Here is an 8,676-nt window from a genome sequence, read left to right as displayed (position 1 = left end):
AATCTATATGAAAGAGTAACTCTACAAGAGCCCAAACAAGTACTCATTACCTCACGGATTTAAATATTTTTGCTCTACCCACGTGGATCACTTAATTCAGCTACTTTACCAATTTCTCAGCTGATCTACCAATTGTGTGACGCAACAAACAGCAAGACATAATGTAAAGACAGCACCATGACATATATAGAGAAGTAAGAGATGGGTATAGGAAAATAAATGCAAGACTCAAAAGAACCATGTCAGAGTTTGTTACTATTTTATTTGCGGTTACTGTGCATTTTCTTAAGGACTGATAACCTACAAAATCTACTACTCTCATTACTGATGACTAAATTATCTGGTTATCAACAGAGAAGAGTAACAAGAAAAAAAAAACGGTTAAAAAAAAAAGGTCTACAAGTAAAATCTCTAATATAGTTGGAATATGTGCTAGGTTTAATTCCACAAAGTTATAAAAAGGGCTAAATGATCTAGAAGTCATTAAAATCCTCACAGCACTCCTCTGAGTGAAAAAGGGGCTCAACCTCTTACTACATAAAAGCAGCCTTCTTTTACACCATCTCAAAAATCACCAGTCTTTACCTTTCTTTGTAGTTTTTTAACTCATACCTTACCTAGTGTCATATTAATACAAGAGTATAAAAGGTTTTTACAAGTCAGTCATATTCTTCAGAAATACCTTTAAAATGGACTCAGCAGTACCGCATCAAATCCATGTTTTTCATAAAAAGGTAGATTAATAGTACTCTCTCCACCTAATCACACAAAACTGAAATCATGTCAGTGAAGTTCTTAACACACTCTTGTGTCTTTAACAGTCAAAATGCCCAAAGTTAAGTGTCTCAAAAGACAACTAAATTCTGAAAGGCTGAAATTTGGACAGAAGGGATTCCAGTTCACACTGCTTCAATCTACTTAAAAAAATAAGAGGCTTACCTGATGCAATTCAGACCCCACCCCCACCCCCCCACCCCCGCCACGCACCTCCACTATTTGGTACTTTATTTTCTGGATCATTATCTTTTCAAATGTTAATATTGTGGGGTGCCTGGGTGGCTCAGTCGTTAAGCATCTGCCTTCGGCTCAGGTCATGATCCCAGGGTCCTGGGATTGAGTCCCGCCATCGGGCTCCCTGCTCAGTGGGAAGCCTGCTCCTCCCTCTCCCACTCCCCCTGCTTGTGTTCCCTCGCTCGCTGTCTCTCTCTGTCAAATAAATAAGATCTTTAAAAAAAGAATATCTATTAAAAAATGTTAATACTGTGAAACAACTTTGAATTTCTCTTGCTATAACTATGAACCCTGAATATGCCGATACTAATCATAGTTTGCAAACTAAGTAATAAATTTAAACTAGGTATAGATTCCAAAAGCATCTTTCACATTAAAATACCCTTACTGAAAACCAAAGTTACTACAGACCAACCAGAAGTCATATTTTCTGTAACTATAAGTCAATGTTATCAGCAAATTATCTGGAAACTATCCCTTGAATTTAAAAAGTGAATTATATTTCTTTTCTAAAAATATTCAGTTCTCTTTTCCATTTAGAAAACAGTGAGTCAGTGTGGGTCATGAGATAGTGGAAGAAATAATTATAAAAATAGGAAATATGTACTGAATATTTACCACTGCCAGGCACTATAATAAATACATGAACCATTAAATGTAAAGGTGCTATTATGAGGAAGGTACTTTAATCCTCAATTTAGAAATAAGAAAAATAATGCAGAGAAGTTAAGTAACTTTCCCCAAATCAAAGAATAAGTGGATGTGAGGTCAGGTATGTCCATATCCAAAGTCCATGCTTATATTATTAAGATTAAAATATTGCAATTTACTGCAAATTTTTCACTGACCTAAATTCTTTAAATACTCATTAACTCACAGGTCAAGTGGTAACTTGAAATCATTCATATTTATGATAAACTAGGGGGGGAAAATGGACCAATAACTTGCTGAATTTTGATACCTGTTCAGAAAAAACACGCATCACACAATTTTATTCTTTAAGGCCTTTTAAAGAACATTTACAGCCACCAAAAAATCTAAAAGGCAATAAAGATCTGTGTTTGTGTTTAACAGTTACTTCCTTTTCCATCCTAGAGAGAATACTGTATTTGAATATGCCTCTTCAGCCAGTGCGTTTTTCCTCTTCCCTCATCATCAAAGCCCTAAGTAAGCAAGAGTACAATTCTGCCAACCTATTGTTGCTTGTCTCCAAAGTAGCCCTATTACCCAGAGGACCAACACCAGCGTCGGGACCGTTTCCTAATGATAGACCTATCTTACTTTCCTGTCTTCGCCTCTCAAAAGAACTTCTCACCCTCTAATGGCTCACCTGACACGCCAAAGGACTTGGTTAAACAACTAAACAATTAAGTTCTTAATTTCAAAGTCATTTTCTTTTTCTGCAACCGCCCTTTCAAACCACCGAAGCACTAGGTCCACCCTCCACCGTGATCTGCATCCTTGGGGCAAACCCTCCTGGGACACTCACCAAGGTTCGCGGCCAGGGACTCCGGTTTATGTGCTGAGCGCCCAAAGTGGGCATTCAAATAAATCCTCATCAATGAGTGAAGAAAAGGCAGCGTGGGTGGAGGCGGGAAAGGGGGTCGTGAAAGAATTTCCCGCCGCTGAGACCAATGCAGTGGCACCCCGTCTGGGGAGGGAAGTAGGGGGCGAATGGGAGAACCTGGGGCCGGGACAGGGGGCCGCGTCGGGTGCTCTTTGGCGGGCAGGCGCCGTCGGTCGGACGCAGGTTTTTTGGAAGACGCGGGCGCCGTCTCTGTGGGTCACCAAGCGCGCTCCTGGGCCTTGGCCTGCGCCTCTCTTTCGGACCCCGGCCTCCCGCACACAAGAAAGCCGGGCCGGGCAGCCCTGCGAAGCCAAGGGCCGACCGGAGACTCACCCTCGCTCACCTGACGCTCCACCGGCAGCACCGCAGTCTGCATCCGACGCGAGCTTCTCAGCCCAGCGGGTCCCTGAGATCAGCTGATTCACGGGGGGCGGAGCCCCCAGGAAGGGGCGGGGCTGCAGGGCAGCGAGCTAGTGTGAAAGCGGGCCGAGATTGCCCCTGAAATAGGTGGGCTTAGACGCCGACGGCGTCTGATAGCGATCAAATTTATCCACGAGGCCTTAGGCACTGTCGGCGACGTCCTCAGGAGTACTGCCCCTCCCTCAGGACAGGGCGGAGCCACCAGTCTTAAAACGCGCTTGGACGGTGACGTAACATGGAGTCGCCGGGGCCTAACTACCCGAGAGCTTCCATGGTAACAGGTGGTGATGAAAGTGGGAGCTGCAGGCATTTTGCTGCCACCTCAAACTGCAAAAGTCAGAAGGATAAGTTCGCTACTCTTTACAGGGAAAAAGCTAAAATATCTTCAAACTGCTTCTATGGACTATACCCTAACTGTAGTCGCTTCCGCCCCCGTCGATGACGTCATCGCCAAGCGGCACCAGTTGGTCCTAGTATCCACACTGTTGTTACTTGGTTGCAACCCCGAAAGGTGGAATGGGGTAGGAGGGAATGAATTGGTATCTTTTATGATTCCCCACAGCGTTCCCCAATGTACAATCTGAGTAAAACTAGTTGGCGTGCTCAGCACACAGTTTCACAACAGTCTGCTTGTCGCAGCCACAGCCCCACCCCGACTCAGCTCGCAGCTGGTAAGTCCTCTCAGGAAGATTTTCCCCAGCCGCCATCCTTGGCACACAGTGGATGCGAACTCTCTGCTGCTAGGCAGTGTGCCATCCCTGAGCCTGCAAACCTGTATTCAGACCATCAGCGACAGATACAGTCAAGGTCTGAAGTTCCTATGCATAAATGGTCTATCACGTTCACCTTCAGCCCCATTGCCTCCTTGATCCTCCGCCCACCTGCAAAATCGTTAGTCTGCAACAATTCAGCCAACCTTGTCCACTCTTGCACCAGTGCTTAAAACAACATAACCTTGAGAATTGGCAGCACTGCAAACCAAAGGTGTCCAACTTCAGTCGGGACTTGCATGTGGCCAGGCAATCTTGCTAAGCCTAAAACAGTCACTAACACACGGCTCCTAGGAATTTCTCCTTTCCTATCGCCTTTTATTCCCAACCTGCACACATTGCTAACTGAACTCTACCTACCCAGGCCCTTAGGTAAACAATTTTAAAAATGAAAATTTAAAAACTGCCTCCTATGTACGTTTCCGAGGAAAATGCGACCACTTAGGATGAATTTCTCTAACTCCCACCAGCCACTATTACAAAACCTACCTGCAGCCCTAGCCTTTCAGCCTCCCTTTCCCTCATTTCCTCCTTGACTTCTGGGCCACACTCCTGGGTTTTCCCCCTATTCCTTCAGACCTTTCGGTTGCCTTTTCAGACTCTTTCTTTCACCTGTCCCTTAAATTCTTGGACAGTATAAATATTTATTGATACTTATTATGTGCCAGGCACTATTCTAGGCACTAGAGAGACATGATAATGAACAATACAGACAAGGGTCTCTGCTCTAGTGGAACTTCCACTCTGGTAGTGTGGAAGATAGTCTCCAAAGATGGCAGCCATCAGTTCTTCCCTCCATGTGTATAAATGCCACTCTGGATGTCAAGAGATGGATTCTATTTCCTCTTCATCTGAATATGGGCTAGGTTTGTGATTTTTTTTTTCTTTTTTAACTGATAGAATGTGACAGAAATGAAGTTCTGGGACTATGAATCAAGGTCTTAGAAAGAACTGGCAGCTTCCACACCCCCCTCTGAGAAACCAGCTGCCATGCTTTAATAAGCTTCAAGTGTACTACAGGTTGATAAGAGACAATGTGAAGAGTTAGGCCACACAGAAGAGCATTAAAGTGCCAAAACATGAGTGGAGATTGGGAGACCTTTCAGGCCAACCCCAGTTACTGGTTGAATGCAGCTGAGTGATACCAGCCAGTGCCAAGAGGAGCAGAACAGCCTAGTCAAGCCCTGTCTGAATTCCTGACCCAATTTCCCAAGAAATAATGAATTATTGCTTTTAACCACTAAGTTTTTGGATGGTTGGTTATGCAGCAATGTGGGAAGAGTGAGAGCTACTAAACAAATATGGTGGTGACTGGGCTATACAGAGGCAAAAAAGGGAAACAGTCAACAAAACTAAAAAGCAATCTACAGAATGGGAGAAGATATTTGCAAATGTAATATATAATGGAATATTACTCAGCCATCAAAAAGAATGAAATCGTGCCATTTGCAACAATGTGCATGGAACTAGAGGGTATTGTGCTAAGTGAAATAAGTCAGTCAGAGAAAAACAAATCTGTGATTTCTCTCATACGTGGAATTTAAGAAACAAAACAGATGAACATAGGGGAAGGGAAGGAAAAATAAAATAAGATGAAAATAGAGAGGGAGGCAAACTCTAGGAGACACTGAGCTCTAGGAAACAAACTGAGGGTTGCCGGAGGGGAGGCGGTGAGGGGATGGGATAATAGGGTGATGGGTATTTAGGAGGGCACTTAATGTGATGAGCACTGGGTGTTATATGCAACTAAGGAATCACTAAATTCTACCCCTGAAACTAATAATATGGTCTACGTTAACTAAACTGAATTTTAATAAAGAATTTTAAAAAGAGGCAAAATAGTGTAGTAGCTAAAAGCACATGCTTCTAGCCAGATAGCCTGGGTTCAAATCTTAGCCCCAGCACTTAACTAGCTTTGTGACCTTGGCACAAGCTATTTAACCTCTGTGTACCTCTGTTTCTTCATCTACAAAACAGGGATAGTAAAGTTATCTACTTTACAGGGTGATGTGAGGTTTAAAGACAAATGGCTTACAATGGTACCTGGCACGTAACTGCATATTAATGTTGTGGTTGTTGCTGTTGTTTTTTTGAACAATAAAGAAAGGTAAGAGAATAGACAAGAAAGAGTGCAATTTTAGATAAGGTAAGCAGGAAAAAATCTCTCTTCTAAAGGGACATATCTGGACAGATCTGTAAGAAAGTGAGGGTGAGCCTTGTGGATATCTGACACTCCAGGCCAAAGGGAACAAGTAGCAAAGGCTAGGAGGGCAGTGTGCCTGGAGCTGAATGAGAAGAGTCTGAAAAAAGCTGAATGAGACTAGAACTGAATGAAAAAAGGTTGAAAGGTAATAAATAAGATAAAATCAGGTAGATGATTATTTGGTAGTGGGGACAGATCCTTTGGGCCATGGAAAGGACTTTGGGCTTATCTGAGTGCTATGGGCAACCACTGCAGGGCCACCATCGGGGATTGTTGTAATCTGGCTTCTGTTTTTGTTTTTGGGTTTTTTTTTTTAAGATTTTATTCATTCATTCATTCATTCATTTAACAGAGAGAGAGAGAGAGAGCCTGCGTGCGAGCACACAAACGGGGGGGGGGGGGCAGCAGGCAGCGGGAGCAGGAGAAGCAGGCTCCCTGCTGATCAGGAAGCCCCATGTGTGGCTGGATTGGAGTGGAGCCTCAGGCAGACGCTTAACCAACTGAGCCACCCAGGCACCCCTGGCTTCTGCTCTTCTGTGCAGAGTGATCAGAGTGTAAGAGTTTGAGTAGAAGCAGAGCGATCAGAAAGAGGCTATTGCAATAACTGAGGCAAACAGAAATAACAGCTTGGCCTGGAGTGGCAATGAAGAAGAAGGCAAAAAGGAGTTAGATTCCTATTGTGAAAGTAGAGCCTAAGTACACATGGATTAGGCATGAGCATTGAGAGAAAGAGAAATTAAAGCCTGAGTTACTGGTAGAAACTTGCTGTCATTTACTGAGATGGGCAAGACCGAGGAAAAGAGGTATGGGGAAATAGGGAGGAAGTACCAAGTATTCAAATAGGGAGTATTGCATTAAGTCAGAGGAGAGATGATGATGCCTTGGACTAGGGTGATTGTAGTACAAATTGAGAATTAGATAGATTTGAGATATCCTCTGGAAGCAGAATTGGCATAATTTAATGATGGATTAAACATGATATTCGATTCATATGCTGTCTGGGTTTTTAAAAATATTTCATTTATTTATTTGAGAGAGACAGAGATAGTGAGAGCATGAGCGGGAAGGAGGGGGAGAAGCAGTCTCCCCACTGAGCAAGGAGCCGGACGCTGGGCTCGATCCCACGACGCTGGGATCAGGACCCTAGCAGAAGGCAGATGCTTAACCGACTGAGCCACCCAGGCGCCCCTGCTGTCTGGATTTTTCCTTGAACAACTCATTCGTGGGAATTTCATTTTCGGACCTGGAGAAGACTAAGAAGAAGCAACTCGGCATGGTTCGGGGTCTGTTTTTGGCATATGACTTTGGAATACCTTTTTGGTATCCAAGTGGAAATGTCAAATTGGCAGTTGGTGTCTAGGGAGAAATCAGGGTTGGAGATAGAGATTTGAGAGTCATTTGCACATAGGTGCCATTCAGAGCTAAAGGGATTAGATGAAATAATCTGGGAGGAAAGTGGAGATAAGTAAGTGGAGATAAGAACTGAGCCTGGGGTTGCCCAAACTTGGAAGTTGAGCAGAGGAGGAGGCAGGAAAGACAACTGCAGAGGAGTCCCCGCAGAGGTAGGAAAAAAACTAGAAAAGTGCCCACTTCACAAAAATCAAAGAGGCTTTCAAGAAGAGTGGCATGATAAATGGTGTTGAATGTTGCTAAACAGTAGAGATTAGGTCTAATAAGCCTTTGGATTTGATAAGATGGAATCTCTGTGACTTGGCAAGAGCAGGTTCAGCGGAGCGGTAGACACAGAGGCTTTATTGGGGGTGAGTTAAGAGTAAAAGGACATCAACTTCAAGAAGTTTTCTGTGAAGTGAAATAAAAACTTGGGGCAGTAGCTGGAGGGAGTGTGGAGTCAAGGTATAGAATAGAGCCTCAAAACCCAAGCATTAAAAAACCCAAATAGTTGATACGATGGCAAACCTAGATTTCCTATTGCAGAAAATGTGACCTTGCAAAAAAAAAAAAAAAAATTTAGATACATCTTTCTATAGATTGTCATAGACTCAATACTGTCAGCACACAATCTGAGTTGAATCTATTTATAAGCTCTTTTAGCATGGCATATATTATACTAATTTGCAAAACTGTATTTGTTAGATTCTTGTTAGATTCTAAGCTCCCAGTCAGTGTTTTTCTCACTTTTAAATTCCCTAGAGAGGGGTGCCTGGGTGGCTCAGATGGTTAACCATCTGCCTTCGGCTCAGGTCATGATCCCAGAGTCCTGGGATCCAGTTCCGCATCAGGCTCCCTGCTCAGCGGGGAGCCTGCTTCTCCCCCTCCCTCTGCTTCTCCCCCTGCTCATGTTCTCTCTCTCTCTGTATCTCTGTGTCTCAAATGAATAAATAAAAAAATCTTTAAAAAAATAAAAAAAAACTTTAAAAAATTCCCTAGAGAATAGCACAGCGCCTTATACTTTAGTAATTGTTTGATAAAATTATTTATTGAGATCTAGCAATTTAACAATTTGTTGGGGCACCTGGGTGACTCAGTCAGAACATCTGACTCTTGATTTCGGCTCAGGTCACGATGATCTCAGGGACGTGAGATCAGGCTCTGCGCTGGGCATGGAGCCTACTTAAGATTCTCTCTCTCCTTCTGCCCCTCCCCTCGCCTCCCCACACACATGCTCACTCACTCTCTCTCTCTCAAAAAAAAAAATTATTATAAAATTGGTTAAAATTATTATAAAATTGGTTAAAATGCAGTTC

The 8,676-nt window shown here is 43.3% G+C and overlaps 1 protein-coding gene across 6 annotated transcripts in view; it reads right to left on the bottom strand.

The window, feature by feature from the left end:
* ALS2 (alsin Rho guanine nucleotide exchange factor ALS2) overlaps positions 1 to 3,177 on the bottom strand; it is a 74,234-nt gene extending 71,057 nt beyond the window's left edge. For 2 of the 6 annotated variants that reach the window (XM_081815333.1, XM_081815338.1), the window contains exon 1: positions 2,922 to 3,175. The gene's annotated coding sequence lies outside the window, so the exon portion shown is untranslated. Of the gene's footprint in view, positions 1 to 2,500; positions 2,841 to 2,911 lie in introns of those variants that run through there. The other 4 variants (XR_014143931.1, XM_081815337.1, XM_081815334.1 and 1 more) reach the window with 4 other exon arrangements.
* Between the last annotated feature and the right edge of the window lie 5,499 nt (positions 3,178 to 8,676).

Source organism: Leptonychotes weddellii, chromosome 3, assembly GCF_054177405.1.
Source record: "Leptonychotes weddellii isolate Sample4059 chromosome 3, ASM5417740v2, whole genome shotgun sequence".
Classification (NCBI taxonomy): domain Eukaryota; kingdom Metazoa; phylum Chordata; class Mammalia; order Carnivora; family Phocidae; genus Leptonychotes; species Leptonychotes weddellii.
This window is presented reverse-complemented; position numbering and strand designations above follow the sequence as displayed.